The following is an 18456-nucleotide window of genomic DNA, read 5'->3' as shown; positions in this document are numbered from 1 at the left end:
GGTAGCACTTATGAAAGATTGGCTTTATTGTTGGAATCTCATAGGGAGGAGACCAAAGGACAGACATTTAGAAAATGGAGAGGGAGAGAGGGAAAGAACTAGCTGGCTGCTTCTAATGTTTCTAGTACTTAGGTAATGAACTGTAGATAGGAGAAAGAGTAGTTCTTTGACTCACTAAATTAATTTATTTACGTCTTTTTTAGTAAATAATTTCACTGAATTATTTAGTTTCCGTCCCCAACTAGACTGTGAGCTTCTTGAGGGCAGAGATCTAGATGTGTGCGTATGTGTATCTCTAGCATCTAGCACTGTGTCTAGCAACTAGGAGCTATTCACATACTTACATGAATAAACAGGTATACTGAAGGCATAGGTTTAGAGAACTCTGTAGGGCCTTAGTGGGTCTGGGAGTGTGTTTCTTTCTTGCACACACAGTACTTTAAATGCTGAAATGTATAAATAGGATATAGTGAGTTGTAAAAGATTAAAATAAGTTAAATAAAAAAGGAAAAGCCTTAGGTAAATCAATTTGCTGCAAGAAATGGCACAAATTAGATTCCTTTATTTAATATATAGTTAATTAATATCAAATCTATTTTGACATTGTAATTTTTTATTCTTATCAGGTTGGTAACAATTGAATAGAGGACATACAAAGGACATTTTGAAAATGCTGTCTATACATCAGTGAATCCCTGTGTAGGTCCAGTGTTATGCATTCATGTTTCAGATGATTGATTTTGCACACGATTACCAGGAATACTTTTTTGTTGTCGTACACCATTTCTTAAATAAGAAGCTTCTTATTTAAGTTGTTGCATAATGACTTCTATATAAATGTGTTTGGTATGTGTAAGTATAGAGAGATAAATTTTAGAGCAAAACCTGTTGCTACATTTGAATTTTTTTTCCTTTGTACAGGGTATCAGTTTTATAGTTCATAGTTTTGGTAGCACTATCCTAAGGGAATCTGGCCCATTCTGTTGCCAAGTTCAGTTCACACGGCTTGAGGGAACCTTCTTTGTATACAGTGTTACAACAATAAGCTAAGTTAGTCCATTATCTTATACTACCAGCATTTGAATTTATAGTGACATACAAAACACTGTGTAATAAACTAAGTTTGTAGCAAAGCAGATGGTCCAGTTGGGAATATTCCATTTCAAATAAGTGTAAAGAATTGTCGGCTGGGTGCGATGGCTCACGCCTGTAATCCCAGCACTTTGGGAGCCCGAGGCGGGCAGATCACGAGGTCAGGAGATTGAGACTGTCCTGGCTAACACGGGGAAACCACATCTCTATAAAAATATAAAATATAAAATTATAAAATATAAAAAATTAGCCAGGCATAGTTGCACGCACCTGTAGTCCCAGCTACTCAGGAGGCTGAGGCAGGAGAATGGTGTGAACCCGGGAGGCGGAGCTTGCAGTGAGCCGAGATGGCGCCACTGCATTCCAGCCTGGGCAACAGAGCGAGACTCCGTCTCAAAAAAAAAAAAAAAAAAAAGTCAGCTATCAAGGATACTTTTTAGGTGGGTAATTGCTTGATGATTTTTGATAACTGTGGTTTTATTGTGTATGCATTTGTTAAGTATAAAAGCAGAATTTGAAATAATTTTTTTATTTTTTATTTTTGAGACACGGTCTCTCTTTGTCTCCCAGGAGGAGTGCAGTGGTGTGATCTTGGCTTGCTGCAGCCTCGATTTCCCAGGCTCAAGTGATCCTCCCACCTCAGCCTTCTGAGTAGTTGGGACCACAGACACTCACCACCACTCCTAGCTAATTTTTTGTATTTTTTGTAGAGACGGGACTTCGCCATGTTGCCTAGGCTGGTTTTAAACTCCTGGACTCAAGAACTCTGCCCTCCTTGGCCTCTTAAAGTGCTGGGATTACAGGCATGAGCCACCACACCTGGCTGAAATAGTTGTTTTTTAACTCTTTCCTCACAACTTTTTATTTTGAATAATGTCATGCCTATGGAAAAGTAGTAAGAATGGTATATTGAACATCTGTATACTCTTGCATAGATTCATTAATTGATACTTTGCTTCTTGCTCTCTCTTTGTATGTACTTTGAAAATTTCTGAACTATTTGAGGATTGCAGATAACATGATCATAACACTTTACCTAAATGTTTCAGCATGTAATCATGCATCTTTTGGTAACAAACACGTTCTTCTGTGAAACATGATCACACTCAGGAAATTTAGCATTGACACAATACTATTATCTAAAATGCAATCTATATTCCAAATTTCTCCAATTGTTCAAGCAAGTCCCTTATACTTTCTACCCTACCCGCCCCGCACCCCCCACCCCCCGCCAAATCCATGATTGGATCAAGAGCTACACATTGCAGTAGGTTGTTTTATCTTTTTAAATCTACAACGCTCCCCCATCCTTTTACATCTACTCCTCACATTTTCGAAGAATCCAGGCAAATTGTTTTTTAGAATGTTCCTCAATTTGGATTTGACTCATTGTTTTAATTTTATTTATTTCATCACTAGATTCAAGTTAAACATTTTTGGCAAGAATACTATATAAGGTGTTCTCAGTATATAATATCAGGGTGTCTATGATATCAGTTTTGGTGATGTTAAATTTGATTATTTGGTTAAGGTGGGATATGACAGATTTCTCCATTGTAAAGATATCGTTTCCCCTTTGTAATTAATAAGTAATCTATGGGGTGATACTTTTGGATTATGTATCTTGTTACCCAACAACTCTCACCCAGTGATTTTAGCATTTAAGTCTTTCGTGAATCAGTTATAGTAACTGTAAAATGGCATTTTTCTATTTCTCTTATTCTTTCTGTATTTATCATTCGATATTATTTTTAAAAAAGAGTTATTCCTCTCCCTCACTTAAAAACATTAGCATCACTTTGGACTTACGGATTTTTATTCAGAGTATTATAATCTATTATTTATTTTGGAACATAAGTTGTTTCATATTTCCTGGTAGGACTTTCTTTAAACTGCCTCTCTTGTTCTTTGACTAGTCCTCATTTAGATTTTGAGGGCTTACTTCCTTACTTACCAGTACAAGACATTTAGCCTCACCTTGTGTTTTCCTTGCCGCAGCTCTGAAATCAGCCTTTTTTCTCCAGAGTCCTAATTTCTTTTAGTGGGGAATAGTATATAGTGGATTAAGTATATTCAGTGTTATTGGAGTATTTTTGACTTCTGGGTTCTAGTGGATAATTTTTTAAAAATGAGATTAACCAGTACCTCTAATTCTCATCCAGTACTGCAACCATCTCTGATGCCATATCTGACCTCTTGTCTCCTGTAGCCAGAATCCTGGTTCTCAGCAATATCAATATTTATTCATTTGTTCAATCCTGTAATACACACAAAATAGTTTCAGAATGTTGCATCAAGACCCCTGTCAACAACAAACTTTATAAAGTTTGGAATTTTTTATGTTTCTTTTGATTTATCTTCAGTGTATTCTGCTGTGGTTAGCAAACTGTGGCCTGTGGGTCAAATCTGACCACCACCTTTTCAGTATGGCCTGTGAACTAAGAATGCTTTTTAAGTTTTTAAGTTCTTTTAAAAAATAAAAAATATTTCATGACCCTTGAAAATTACATGAAATTCAGACTTCAGTATCTGAATTTAGAATACAGCCATGCTCATTCGTTTACATATTGTTTATGGCTGCTTTCATGCTACAGAGGTAGAATTAAGTAGTTATACCAGAGATCTTATGGCCTGTAAAGCCTAAAATATTTTCTGCCTGGCTCCTTACTGAAAACGTTTGTCAATTTTGATCCTATTATATTTAACAATTACTGGAATCATTTTTTTCTGCGTGATTGTGTTATATATTATTAGTTTCATTTATTTTTAACTCAATTTTAGGGAGAAAGGAATTTTTTTTAAATGTTGGAAATTGGAAATGATTGAATTTTAGAATTAGAAGGATATTTAGTGTTCCTGTAGTCCCACACTGTCCAGTAGGATAACCACTAGCCCAGTGTAGCCATTTAAATTAAATATAAAAAATTCTTGGCTGGGCACAGTGGCTCACGCCTGTAATCCTAGCACTTTGGGAGGCTGAAGCAGGCAGATCACTTGAGGTCAGGAGTTCAAAACCAGCCTGGCCAACATGGTGAAACCCCATCTCTACTAAAAGTACAAAAAAATTAGCTGGGTGTGGAGGTGGGCACCTGTAATCCCAGCTACTCAGGAGGCTGAGGCAGGAGAATCGCTTGAACCTGGGAGGCGGAGGTTGCAACGAGCCGAGGTCACGCCACTGCGCTCTAGCCTGGGCGACAGAGCGAGACTCTGTCTAAAAAACGAAAAGAAAAAAAAAAATTCTTAAGTTATATGAGTCACATTTCAAATGCTTGGTCATCCTATGTGGCATGGTTCCTGTGTAGGACAGTATAGATTATAGATCACAGAAAGTTCTATCATTTTACAGATGAGGAAGTTGAGGTTCAGAAAAATGAAGTGACTGCTCCAAGGTATAGATAGACAGTAATAGATTTAGAGTGAATCAGTGGCTTACTAGATAATACAGTTGTTGTGACATTTGTAATAGAAAAGAAAGACCCCTGTGTTAGGCTATGAAACCCCCCCACCCCTTTTTTTTTTTGAGACGACCTCACTCTGTCACCCAGGCTGGAGATCAGTGGTATGATGATGGCTCACTACAGCCTCAACCCCCCAGGCTCAAGCTGTCCTCTCACCTCAGCCTACTGAGTAGCTGAGACCACAGGCATGTACCACTACTCCCAGCTAATTAAAAAAAAAAAAAAAAATCTGTAGAGACAGGATCTCCCTATGTTCCCCAGGTTGGTCTTCAACTCCTGGGCTCAAGTGATCCTCTTGCCTTGGTATACAGGTGTGAGTCACCATGCCTGGCTGAAAACACTTTTTTTTTTTTTTTGCTAAATTCCAGATGAGTGCAGCATAGTAACATTGAAATATTTGTATTTTGAGAGCTTAATGATTGGCTGAGTGGGTGCCCTGTTTTTGCTGCTTTGCACTGATTTGCATTCATTCATTTGAGTTCAGTTTTCACTCATTTGTATTCATTCATTTTTGCAGTAAGGAAATTTTTCCATTTGTACATTGATTTAGGAACATAGGAAGCTATTGGGAGAGGTTAGAAAAACTAGGGTATGCTAAGTAAAACAACAACAAAACTATTGATTCTCTGTCCAGCTGTAATCCTTTTTCTATTAATGTCACCAACATACATGAGCAGGGTTATTCTCTCATTTGTGAGCCCTTACTGTAACAAAGGTCTCAGTATGTGTGATTGTGACTTCTTTTCCCCTTAATTTTCTGGGGGAAGTGTTGAGGTGGAGATTGAGGAAATAATGTACTGAGTGCAGTGGATCAGATTGAAGATTAGCAAACCTTACAAATAGTAATGTATCTTTTTCAATGATACCTTCAATTAGTTTAGATGCTTCTGTGGTTGACTTTGAAAGTAACAATCAGAATAATGTAAACATGAAGAAATAGAAATCATTATGATATGGTGTAAATCTTTGAGAGTAGACAGATCTAGATTCAAGTGCTACTCTGTTACTTTTGACTGCGTAACCATAGGCAAGCCACTTAATCCTTCTGAGTGGATTAACATAAGGAACTATCATTGTTTTAAGAATAAGTGACAGAATGTGAGATGTTTAAGTTATTGTTGCTGCATAACCATGCCAACATTTAGTAGCATAAGTTAATCACCATTTTATTATTTACAGGATCTCTCAGTGAGGAATTCAAAGAGGGTACAGGACTGATAGCTCTTTTCTATTCCACAGTGTCTGCTTGCTCATTGGCAATGGCTGGGGGTTGGAACACTTGGAGCTGGAGGATCCACTTCCCAGATTGCTTATTCATATGTCTAATGACTGAAGAATAGGCTCAGCTGGGACTGTTGAGCAGAGCACTTATGTATGGTTTCTCCATATGGCTTGGGCTTCTTAACAGCGTGTTAGAAGCTGGGTTCTGAAGGGAAGCATCCTGAGAGTGAGTGTTCCAAGGGAGCTAGATGGAAGCTAAAGGGCTTTTCTAATGTAGTCTTAGAAGTCATATAGCATCACATCTACTATACTCTGTTGGTCAAAGCAATTACGAGTCTCAAGCTTCTTCCCCCACCCCGTCTTCCCCAGAATCAAGAGAGGTGATGTAGACTCCCAATTTTTTTTTTTTTTTTTTTGGGACAGAGTCTCCTGGGCTCAAGCAGTCTTCCTGCCTCAGCCTACCACCAAGTAGGTGGGACTACAGGTGCACACCACCATGCCCAGCTAATTTTTTTTTTTTTTTTTTTTTTGAGACAGAGTCTTGCTCTGTCACCCAGGCTGGAGTGCAGTGGCGCGATCTCAGCTCACTGCAAGCTCCACCTCCCAGGTTCACGCCATTCTCCTGCCTCAGCCTCCTGAGTAGCTGGGACTACAGGCGCCTGCCACCATGCCCGGCAAATTTTTTGTATTTTTTAGTAGAGACGGGGTTTCACCATGTTAGCCACGATGGTCTTGATCTCCTGACCTTGTGATCTGCCCGCCTTGGCCTCCCAAAGTGCTGGGATTACAGGCGTGAGCTACTGCGCCCAGCCGCCCAGCTAATTTTTTTTTTTTTTTTTTTTTTTTTTTTGTAGAGATGGGTTTTGCTGTATTGCCCAGGGTGGTCTCGAACTCCTCAAGCAGTCTGCCCGCCTCAGCCTCCCAAAGTGCTGAGATTACAGGCGTGAGCCACCATGCCTGGTCAGTCTTCTAACTCTTGAAGGGAGGAGTGTCTGGCATTAAAAGCAGCATAAGTCAAAGTTTCTAGTTGTATCAGTCTGGGTTCCTCATCCTTTCCATTTTTCTTCTACTCATTTTATGATATTGAGGAAAAGAAACCCCTCTAAACTTCCTCTTATACTGTTTGTTAACAGTAGATTAGAGTTTCTCAACTTTAGCACTATTGACATTTTGGACCAGATCATTATTTGTATGATTGTCCTGTGCAACCCATGATGTCTAATGGCGTCCCTGGCATCTCTGCACTGGAGCCAGTAGCACTTTACCCTTCAATTGTGAGAACCAAAAAATGTTTCCATACATTGCCACGTGTTCCCTGGAGGACAAACTTGCCCCTGTTTGAGAACCACTGCTCTACATCCGTGTTTCTCAAAGATATTGATATGGACCAGCCACATTAATATCACTTGTGGGACTTATTGAAGTGTTATTTTTTCAGAATCTGGAATTGGGTCCCAAAAATCTATATTTTTCAAAAACTCCTCAAGTGATTCTGATGCACACTTAAGTGAGAGAAATGCTGATATAGGTTATCCTTAAAAGCTGAATGACTAAGAGGTATATAAATGCTTTACTCACTGGTAATATACTGGTTTCAGGTCATATTAATGGCATAGTAGAGTTGTTAAATATACTGTTACATATTGTATATTACTTTGGGTTCCATTTCCATAGATTATTAGTGTAAATAGTATATCATTCCTGTTTCATGAAATTTTTGTTTTTTATTTTTCTCAGCTTTATTATGAAAACTTTCAAACACAGAAAAATTAAAAGAATGATGCATATATGAACACATATACTTTACCACTGAGAATCAAGAGCTGTTAAAATTTTGCTATGTTTGCTTTGTGTGTGTGTGTCTACATGTGTGAGAGAGTGAGTGCACACGTGCGAGCAGTCAGAGCTTTCCTGGTGTGTATGAGAAACAGACAGAGGGAGAGAGGAATCAGTTTTCATGGTATGTATGAAATCCAAGTAAAAGAGAGAGAGGTGTAGGATTCTGCAGTATAAGTGCTCCCATGTGGATAGACTGAACCATTCATCTTCATGGTATTTAATCAGGATACCTTTACTCTCAAGCAGTGTTGATTTAGTGTAATAGACTGCAAAGTTTTAAAAATGCGTGCTTAGTCGAACACCTTTCTTTCCTTACTATTTAGTGGTTTTAATGCCACTTCAGTCAAATTACACTTCTCCTCCTTTCATATAGCCTAGGACAGTGCTACTCAACAGATCGTCGATGGACTGACTACCAGTCCCTGGCCTATGAGGAAATAAGTACAGTAAATGAGAGTGAGTATTTAGTATTAGTATTTTATAACAGTTGAGGGATACTTCACCTTCTGCTTAATAATAAAAAATTATGACATATTTTTTGTGTCTTAAAAAATTTTATTTTCTAGTCACTTTTATTGTATTTGCAAACATACTGTATTGGTCTGTGTTCTAGTTACCTACTGCTGTAAACCATCCCAGAACGTAATGATTTAAAACAATAACAGTAATTAATTTTGTTCATGAGTCTGTAATTTGGGCAGGACTTGGCAAGGAAGACTTTTCTCTTTTCATTGCAGTCAGCTGTAGTGGCTCAACTGAAGTTGCTCCACTCACATATCTGGCAGATTGGTGCTGGCTCTGAGCAGAGATTCTGCCAGTGCTGAGGGCTGAGGATCTCAGTTCCTTTCCACATGTGACCTGGCTTCCTTGGAGATGGGTGGCTGGATTCTGGGGATAAGTATCCCCAGACAAAGCCAGTAAAAATTGTATCTCCTTTTGTGACCAAGCCTCAGAAGTCACTGCGTCATTTCTGCTATCCTCTTATTCACTGAGGCAGCTACAAAGGTCTACCCACATTAATGGTGGAAGGGACATAGACTCCACCTCTTGGTGTAGTGGCAAAATTGTAGAAAATTGTTGCTGTCATTTTTGTTAAAATACAATCTGCCATAGCCTGTGATAGATTAAAAATGGAAGAAACCGGCCCTTCCCCACAGATACAACCTGAGAGGCACCACCGACCTGGTCCTACATGGCTTTAGGTTGGGCACTTACTATAATACAGTTCTAATTTAACTACTATACATTTGGAAGACACCTTATTATACCTTTATGCAGTAGACATAATATGGGGCAATGGGAGAGACAACAAAAGACTAATAGGAAACTGGTGAATGGGTGTGTGGGTGTGTGTGGGTGCACACATGTGCATGTGTGTGCATGGTGGTTCTGTTTTTGTCGTATAGGTTTTAGCATTTACAAATCTTCTCCTGGGCTGATGGCTAGTTTTCTCAAAGGGATTACCAGTATCCTGCCTGGGCAATAAACCTGGCTGCTAGTATTCCAGAAACCCAGTTGGGGAAGGACATTGAGGGAAACAGAGGCCAAAGTGATACTGATGTTTCTATATAATACATACTTTTTGAATACTGCTGAGTACAGAGCTCAGTACTAGGTGCTAAGAGAAATACGAAGGTAAAGCTCCTTTTATTTGACACTTTAATGTTTAAGTAGTAGTATTATTAATATTCAAGATCTATACATTATGATTACTGCTAATAGTGATACTGCTATTAGAAGTGGTATGGTCTAACATTTTATGTGTGTAATACTTCAAAGATTCCAAACTGGTTTTCAAATATTTTCTACTGCCTTAGCTAATACATTACCTCTAGTAAGTTGTCAGTACTTAGTGTAGTACCTGGAACAGAGTGGATGCTTAATACATATTTTATTAAATAAATAAATGAATCTTTAAGGTATGGTAGAATGATTGCAGCCTCTGGTGTCTGGCTCATTAGGTCTTGTACTTTCTAGCAGTGTGACAATGAGGGGATTGTGGAACCTATGTAGTTCTATTTCTTCATCTATAGAAATAAAGTTAATCTCTCGTTACACACTATATATAAAAATTGGTTGAAAGCATCAGGTATGAGTCCTTAAGTTGGTGTATGTGTTTTCCACTTCTAGTTTTAAAGCCCAATATGTGTGGTGAGTAGAAGAAATTGCTGGTATTAAAGGCTAGTATTAGACATTTTAGGCACTGAAGTTTAAAAATAGAAATGTTGCCCCTAGGGGTAGGGCAGTGCATTATTAAATTAAGTGTTGAAATCTTTATGCCTCTTCATGCAACATAAACTTTTATTTGGAATAAATATGACATATTAAACAAAATTAAAGTTTATTTTGGTTTATTTAAAAATTTACCCTTTTGTTACAGTAGTTTTACTGATGTGTTCGTAAGAAAACAGGGTTTTCTTTTTCTCTCCAGATTAATTTGTTGTTTGCAAATTTTGACAGGACTTTTGAAAATAGGTAATGTATTTTTAAAAAGATGATGGAGGAAGAAATCCAATTGAGTGTATTTATTTAGAATAAGAGAGATCACAAATTAAGAGATGCTAATACCACAAATTTCACAAAATTCAAAAATACAGTATTTTCACTAATTAACTTTATGACACACCTCTAAACATTTGTTGATTACAGAAACTTAGATCACTTCATAAAATGTTATGTTTTAAAAATTGTTTTTAATCGAGGTAAAATATGAATAGCACAAAATTTACTAAAATTTACCATCTTAACCATTTTTAAGTGTACAGTTCAGTAGTAGTAGGTACATTCACATTCCTGTGGAGCCATCACCACCATCCATCTTCAGAATGCTTTTCATCTTTAAAGTATGAAATTCTGTACCCAATAAACAGCTCTCCATTCCCCATTCCACTTTTCGTCTGTGATTTTGAACATACCAGGTTCCTCATATAATGGAATTATATATAATATTTGTCATTTTGTTGACTGGCATATTTGACTTAGCATAATGTCTCAAGGTTCATCTGCATTGTAGCATGTGTCAGAATTGCCTACCTATTTAAAGGCTGAGTAACATTTCATCGTGTGGATATACCATATTTTGCTTATCTCCTCAGTGGACACTTGGTTTGTTTTCATCTTTTGGTTATTGTGAATAATGCTGTTGTGAACATGTGTGTACAAATATCTCTTTGGGACCCAGCTTTCAGTTATTTTGGGTATATACCCAGAAGTGAAATTGCTGAATCATAGGATAATTCTGTTTTTCATTTTTTGAGGAACAGCTCTACTGTTTTCCACAGTGGGTGCACCATTTACACTCCCACCAACAGTGTACTTCCAGTTTCTCCTTATCCTTGCCAACATTTGTTATTTTTCTTTTTTAAAGTAGTAACCATCCAATTAAGTGTGAGGTGGGTATCTCATTGTGGTTTTAATATGCATTTTCCTAATGATTAGTGATATTGAGCATCTTTTTATGTGTATATTGGCCACTTGTCTATCTTGTTTGGAGAAATGCCTATTGAAGTCCTTTGTCCTTTTTAAATTGGATTGTTTGGTTTTTGGTTGAGTTATAGGAGTTATTTATATATTCCAGACATTAGGTTCATCTGATATGTGATTGGCAAATATTTTCTTCTGTATTGTGTTTTTTAAAATCACTTTCTTGATGGTGTCCTTTGACACACAAATGGTTTTAATTTTGATGAAGTCCAATTTATCTGTTTTTTCTTTTGTTGCCCGTGCTGTTGGTGTCATATAAAGAAATTATTGCCAAATCCAGTGCCATGAAGCTCTATTCCTATATTTTCTTCTAAGAGTTGTGTATGCAGGGGTTTATTTCTACATCCCATCTATTTTGATATGTTGTTATTTTTGTTTTCATTTATCCATCTCAGAAGATTTTCTGATTTCTCTTGTGTTTTACTTTGACCATTGATTACTTATGAATGCGTTAATTTTCACTTTCTTGTAAATTTTCCTAATTTCCTGTTAATAATTGATAATTTCTTTTTTTTTTTTATTTTTTGAGACAGAATCTCACTCTGTCACCCAGGCTGGAGTGCAGTGGTGTGATCTGGGCTCACTGCAACCTCTGCCTCCCAGGTTCAAGTGATTCACCTGCCTCAGCCTCCTGAGTAGCTGGGATTACAGGCGCATACCACCATGCCCAGCTAATTTTTTTTTTTGTATTTTTAGTAGAGACTGGGTTTCATTATGTTGGCCAGGCTAGTCTCGAACTCCTGACCTCAAGTGATCCTCCTGCCTCGGCCTTTCAAAGTGGTGGGATTACAGGTGTGAGCCACTGCACCTGGCCACTTGTTAACTCATTTCTAATTTTATTCCATTGTGGTTGAATAACATACTTTGCATGATTTCAGTCCTTTTAAATTTACTGATGATTTTTTATGGCCCTAATATATATTCTACTTTGGAGAATGTACCATGTGCACTTGAATAGATTCTATATATTTTTTTGTTGGTCATAGTGTTCTATAAATGTTTGTTAGATCTAGTTGGTTTATAATGTTGTTCAAATGTTCTGTTTATTTTTCTGCATATTTTATTCATTATTGAGAACGAAGTATTGAAGTCTCCTACTATTGTCAAATTGTCTATTTCTCCCTTCAATTCTGTCAGTTCTTGCTAGATATATTTTGGGACATTGTTTTTAGCTGCATATATGTTTATAATTGTCTGCCCTTTTGTTCTTACACAATAAGAATAAAACTTACTATCTAGTAGCACTTTTGGATAAATATCTCATTTTGACTGAAATTAGTATAAGTATGGTAGCTCTGTTGTTACTTTTTTTGGGGTATATATTTATATTTTTTTATATTGTTTTATGTTTTAGAATCTGAAATATGGCTTTTGTAGAGAGCATATAATTGGAGCAGGTTTTTAAAAATCCATTCTGCTCATCTCTGCCTTTTGATTTGACTGTTTAGTCCATTTACACTTAATGAAATTACTGACAAACTAGCACCATTTTGCAAATGTTTTATATGTCTTTGGTCCCTGTCGTTTCTCTATTCATCTATTATTGTTTGTTGTTGTATGTTGATATTTTTAAATTTGTCATTTTATTTCTATGGTTTATTTCACTGTATGTTTTCGAGAAAATTTTTTCTTTGTGATTGCCCTGGGTATTTACTTATAACTATCTCATTGGGGGAACTGCAACTTAATTCAGTAGTATTCAGAAATTTTGCTCCTATGTAGCACATCCTCCTTTCCCCTTCCTTTGTATTATTGTCATACAGATTGCATCTTTATATATTGTAAGCCTATCAACATTGTATTGCTTTATGCAGTTATATTTTAAATCAGATAGGAGGAAAAAGAGTTAAAAACACAAAATGTATTTCTACCATTGTTTACATTTAGCTATCTAATTACTCTTTTTTTTTTTTTTTTTTGAGACAGAGTCTTGCTCTGTCGTCCGGGTTGGAGTGCCGTGGCGCAATCTCAGCTCATTGCAACTTCTGCCTCCCAGGTTCAAGCGATTCTTCTGCCTCAGCCTCCCGAGTAGCTGGGACTACAGGCGTGTGCCACTATGCCCAGCTACTTTTCGTATTTTTAGTAGAGATGGGGTTTCACCGTGTTGGTTGGCCAGGATGGTCTCGATCTCTTGACTTTGTGATCTACCCGCCTTGGCCTCCCAAAGTGCTGGGATTACAGGCCTGAGCCACCATGCTTAGGCTATCTAATTACTCTTAACTGGTACTTTTTATTCTAGGACAGATTGCTAGTGACAAATTCTTTTAGGTTTTGTTTCTCTGGGAATATTTAAAATTATTCCTCATTTTCTAAAGCTTTGTTTTGCTACATATGGTATTCTTTTTGATAGCCATTTCCTATTAATACTTTGAATGTATCATCCTACTACCTTCTAACCTTCATGCTTCCGGACTAGATATTGCCTTGTACTGTAATTGAGGATCATTTGTAAGTGATGCATTACTTTTCTTTTTACTCTGGAGGTTTTCTTTCTCTTTGATTTTTGACCACTTGACTGTGGTATGTTTAGGTATAAATCTCTTTGAGTTTATCCTAATTGGAGGTCATTAAGTTTCTTGGATGTGTAGATTAATTTTTCTAAGTCAAATTTGAGGAGGTATGTGCCATTATTTCTTCAAGTATTCTGTCAACCCCCTTTTCTGTCTACTGTCTTTCTCGGACTTTTATTGTGACTGTATTGGTATGCTTGTTAGTGTCTTTGAGGTCTCAGGCTCTGTTAGTGGGTTTTTTTTTTTTTTTTTTTCAGTCTATTCTTTCTGTTCTTGAGACTGGATATTCTCAGTTAACTTGTTCTCAAGTTGACTGATTCTTCTGTCTGTTCAAATCTGCTGTTGTGCTCTTCTATTGACAGTGGTAGAAGGTTCAATTTATGATTATGGAAATCGAGATGTCATTTTTAAACTGTCCTTTTATTTCAAAAGGATTTTTAAATTGAAAACATTATAAAGTGGTTTCTTTTGTATTTGAGGTAGAATGTATAGAACCACTTATATAAATTATTCTTTAGGGTAAATTGATCACTTAAAGATTAGTCATTTTGTGTTTTAGCTTAGTGTAGTACCTATATTTCCTGGTACCTACAATAGCCCTTTGAGTTTGGTGCTGTTATTATTTGTCCATTTCAGTGAAGCAAGTGAGGCAGAGAGAGGCTAACTAGCATAAACACACAACTGGTTATCACTGTTCTTTTCTTATTAACAGGTTTTATGGCTGTAATCTATAGAACAGTGCATAGCTGAACTGTCACAATGTCTGAGGTTAAAAGCCAGTATTAAAATTTTTAATTTGCACTTATATTTACCATCACTGAAAGAAATAAGCTACATTTTATTAACATAATGAAGAAAAATTACCAAAGTATGAATTTTGCCAAGTTAAACTAATCTTCATGATAACCAGGAGATTGTGAACCAGAATGTCTATTGGGGAACCAGCCCCCAATATTTCAATGTAGGTTCTTTTCTGCTTTCCGTAAGTGTCAGCCGATCTGAGAAATAAAGGGAAAGAGTACAAAAGAGAGAAATTTTAAAGCTGGGTGTCTGGGGGAGACATCACATGTCAGTAGGTTCTGTGATGCCCCCTGAGCTGCAAAACCAGCAAGTTTTTATTAGCGATTTTCAAAGGGGAGGGAGTGTATGAATAGGGTGTGGGTCACAGAGATCACATGCTTCAAAGGCAATAAAATATCACAAGGCAAATGGGCAGGGCAAGGTCACAAGGCCAGGGCAAAACTAGGATTGCTGATGAAGTTTCATGTCCCACTGTGTACACGTTGTCATTGATAAACATCTTAACAGGAAACAGGGTTCAAGAGTGGAGAACTGGTCTGACTAGAATTCACCAGACTGGAATTTCCTAATCCTAGCAAGCCTGGGGATGCTGCAGGAGACCAGGGCGTGTTTCATCCTTACCTACAACTTCATATGGCAGACACTCCCAGGGTGGCCATTTTAGAGGCCTCCCCCTGGGAATACATTCTTTCCCCAGGGCTGTCAATTATTAATATTCCTTACTGGGGAAAGAATTCAGTGATATTTCTCTTACCCGTTTTCAGCAATAAGAGAAATATGACTCTGTCCTGCCCGGCTCCCAGGCAGTCAGACCTAATGGTTATCTCCCTTGTCCCCTGAACATCGCTGTTACCCTGTTCTTTTTTCAAGGTGCTGAGATTTCATATTGTTCAAACACACATGCTTTACAAACAATTTGTGTAGTTAATGCAATCATCACAGGGTCCTGAGGCAACATACATCCTCAGTTTACGAAGATGATGGGATTAAGAGATTAAAGTAAAGACAGGCATAGGAAATTATATAAGCATTGATTGGGGAAGTGATAAAGGTCCATGAAATCTTCACAGTTTATGTTTAGAGACTGCATTAAAGATGGGCATAAGAAATTATAAAAGTCTTAATTTGGGGAACTAATAAATGTCCATGAAATCTTCACAATTTGTGTTCTTCTGCCATGGCTTCAACAGGTCCCTCCGTTCGGGGTCCCTGACTTCCTGCAACAAATGTCAAAAATCCATGTATATTTTGCTTCTTGGGTGGTTTGACCATATAGTTTGTTTATTTGTTCCATTTTTAGTTTTTGTTTGTTTGTTTGTTTTGTTTTTTTTTTTTGGTGATAGTCTCACTCTTCACCCAGGTTGGAGTGCAGTGGCTTAATCATAGCTCATGGCAGCCTCGAACTCCTGGGTTCAAGTGATCTTCCTATCTCAGCTGGGATTACAGGTGCATGCCACTATGCCTAGCTAACTTTTGTTTTTTGTTTTTTGTAGAGATGGGGTTTTGCCATGTTGTCCAGGCTGGTCTTGAACTCCTGGGCTCAAGCTATCTGCCCACCTCGGCCTCCCAAAGTGCTGGTATTATAGGTTTGAGTCACCGTTCCTGGCCAGATTTTTTTTTTAACAGCTTTATTGAGGTAAAGTAGCATATAATAAGTGACATATGTTTAGAGTATAGTACTTGATGTTTTTGTTATAGGATCCATGGGGTATTGCTTAGCCAGCTGGAAACCTCTGTGGCCAGTGGCGCCTTTGCCTGAGTTTTGTTCTGGCCTGTTGGGCATGTTCCATCCACTTGGCGTGGCAGGCTATCCTTGGCTCCCGCTACCAACCTAGATCCCACACCTGCCAAGGGTGAGCCAGATGTGGAGCAGCAAGGTATGTGTGGAGCTGGGGTCCAGCCACTGTGCACAGCCAGGCATGCTGGCTGTTGCAGGGTATGCAGCTCCAGGTGTCGGCATGGGTGCTGGCTCCGTGCCAGGCTGTTGCTGGATCAAGCATACCATAAGCAGCTTCCACGGCTGACACTGGGGAATGCATGTGGTATGAGGAAGCTTGGAGATGCCAGGAATCACGGAGCCTTAAAGAGGGTGCCAGAGCCCTGGCGTGGAGAGTTTCTAGGTCTGGGCTCCCTGAATCGCTGCGGCATTGCTCTCTTCCTCTCTTCTGTCCTTCTTGTCGCCCGTAGCAACATGGTGGGCAAGAGGTGTGTTTCAGCCCTGTTTGTGTTACAGCTCTTTTAAGCCTTCCATTCAGTGTGTCCTGAGTTCTTGTCCTGTGTCCAGGAAGAATGAGGTATGCAGATAAGTGGAGAGTAAGCAAGACAAAGAGGAGCTTTATTGAGTGACAGAACAGCTCAGAGGAGACCTGCAGTGGGCAGCTCCTCTCTGTAGTCAGAGTGTCCAGATGAGTGTTCAGCTCTCAGCAGAGAGGGTAGCTTCACTTTGCAGCTGGCTATCCCATTGTTTCTTCAGCTCTCAGTGGAGAGGGTAGTTCCTCTTGGCTGCTGATTGTCCTGTCATCTCCTCAGCTCTGAGCAGAGAGGAGACCCTAAGGTGGGCAGCTCCTCTCTGCAATTGGTTGTCCCATCATCTCCTGGTGTCTGGCTGAGTCTGGGGATTTATGGGCCTCAGAGGGAAGCTCTTGCTGCTTGCTCCATGGGTGGCCATGGGTGGACTGGAAAAGGTACCACAAGTTCCCACCCTGGTCCATGGGACCAGCAGCCCAGCCCCCAGGCTTCAGGCTCTCTGTGGCTTGAAGGTGGGGCTTTACCAGGGACCTGGCTGGCCTTTTCCACCCAGGAGCCTGATTCCTGCCACCGTTCATGGTGCCCAGGCTATTTGTGCCAAGGGGCGCCTGCAGGCCAGTGCTAAGCGGCCCTTACCCCCCCCTTGGCCTTTCTCCTGTGCTCTTTGGCACCCAAAGTCCAGAGGGGGCCAAGGTGGCAGGGGGCTGGCATGTCATTTCTGCCTCTGGTGTGTGCATACCTGGCTGGGTTGTGACAGCACTCAGGCTTGGCCTCAACTTGGCTCCACAGTTGGAGCTGGCGTTGACAACAGGGAGAGAGGCCAGGCAGTGGGAGCAGACACCTCTGAGCTTGTGAGGGCAAGGGGGGGCCTTCCTGGGTCCCCCAAGAGTGCAGAGATACCTGGGTCCACAGCTGTAACTTTAGCAGCAACATCCATGCCTGGGAGGGCAGGGCTTCTGCCTGCTCCTGGCTTCCACCAGCTTTGTGGAGCAAGGCACCGCCCTGGGCCCAGTTCTGCCTTGGGGCCCTCTATCCCCACCCCTTTGTGCCCAACATCACTGCTCCCTCACTGGTGGGGGACTTGCCCGGCCCCATCACAATGGCTCAGGGGCGGGGAGAGGCGTGGGGGCAAGGTGCAGGTGGCACTGCAGCCAGGCAAACCCTGCACAAATGAACCCTACACTTGGGGCCAGCCTTGCGAGTCCAGACTGCACCTTCTTTGGGGTGCCTGCGGGCCCCTGAGATGCAGTGGGGAGCATAATTGCCGAGGCTTTGGGCCTGGAAATGGGTCCTACCCGGCCATGCGAGGACGGGGGTGAGCCAGTGGCTGCCTCAGGGACGCAGGACATAAGGGACCCACTGCCGCCACTGCTGCTCCCATAGCTGCTCCTGCTGCCACTGCTCTGGCCTCCCCACTGCAGCTGGCGTGATGGCAGTGGCTGCTCCGGATGGCCCGCTGCTGCCACCATCATTTTGACATAGGTATACATCCATTAAACCACCACTACAATAAAAATAATGAACATATCTATTACTCCTGAAAGTTTTTTTGTGCCTTGATGTAATCCCTTCTCCCACAGCTCCCGCCGCACTGGACTCTCATCCCCAGGGAACTGCTGGTCTGCTGTCTGTCACCATAGCTTTGTTTGCGTTTTGTAGAATTTTATATAAATGAAATCATATAGTATATACTCTTTTTTTGGTCTAATTTGTTTCTCATTGTAATTATTTTTAGACTTGTCTATGTTGTTGCATGTATGAATAGTTCTGTTTTATTGTATTCCATTTTATTGATATACTACAGG

The 18456-nt window shown here is 39.6% G+C and overlaps 1 protein-coding gene across 5 annotated transcripts in view; it reads left to right on the top strand.

Annotated features, from left to right (window-relative positions):
- PTPN4 (protein tyrosine phosphatase non-receptor type 4) overlaps window positions 1–18456 on the top strand; it is a 225799-nt gene that overhangs the window by 18420 nt on the left and 188923 nt on the right. Inside the window, exon 1 of one of the 5 annotated variants that reach the window (XM_063631299.1) lies at window positions 7989–8066. The exons of the other annotated variants lie outside the window; for them this stretch is intronic. The gene's annotated coding sequence lies outside the window, so the exon portion shown is untranslated. Of the gene's footprint in view, window positions 1–7988; window positions 8067–18456 lie in introns of those variants that run through there. 5 annotated transcript variants of the gene reach the window in all.

This window comes from Symphalangus syndactylus, chromosome 22, assembly GCF_028878055.3.
Source record: "Symphalangus syndactylus isolate Jambi chromosome 22, NHGRI_mSymSyn1-v2.1_pri, whole genome shotgun sequence".
In the NCBI taxonomy this organism is placed as follows: domain Eukaryota; kingdom Metazoa; phylum Chordata; class Mammalia; order Primates; family Hylobatidae; genus Symphalangus; species Symphalangus syndactylus.
The sequence above is the reverse complement of the archived record's forward strand: the minus strand, read 5'-3'. Positions and strand labels throughout refer to the sequence as shown.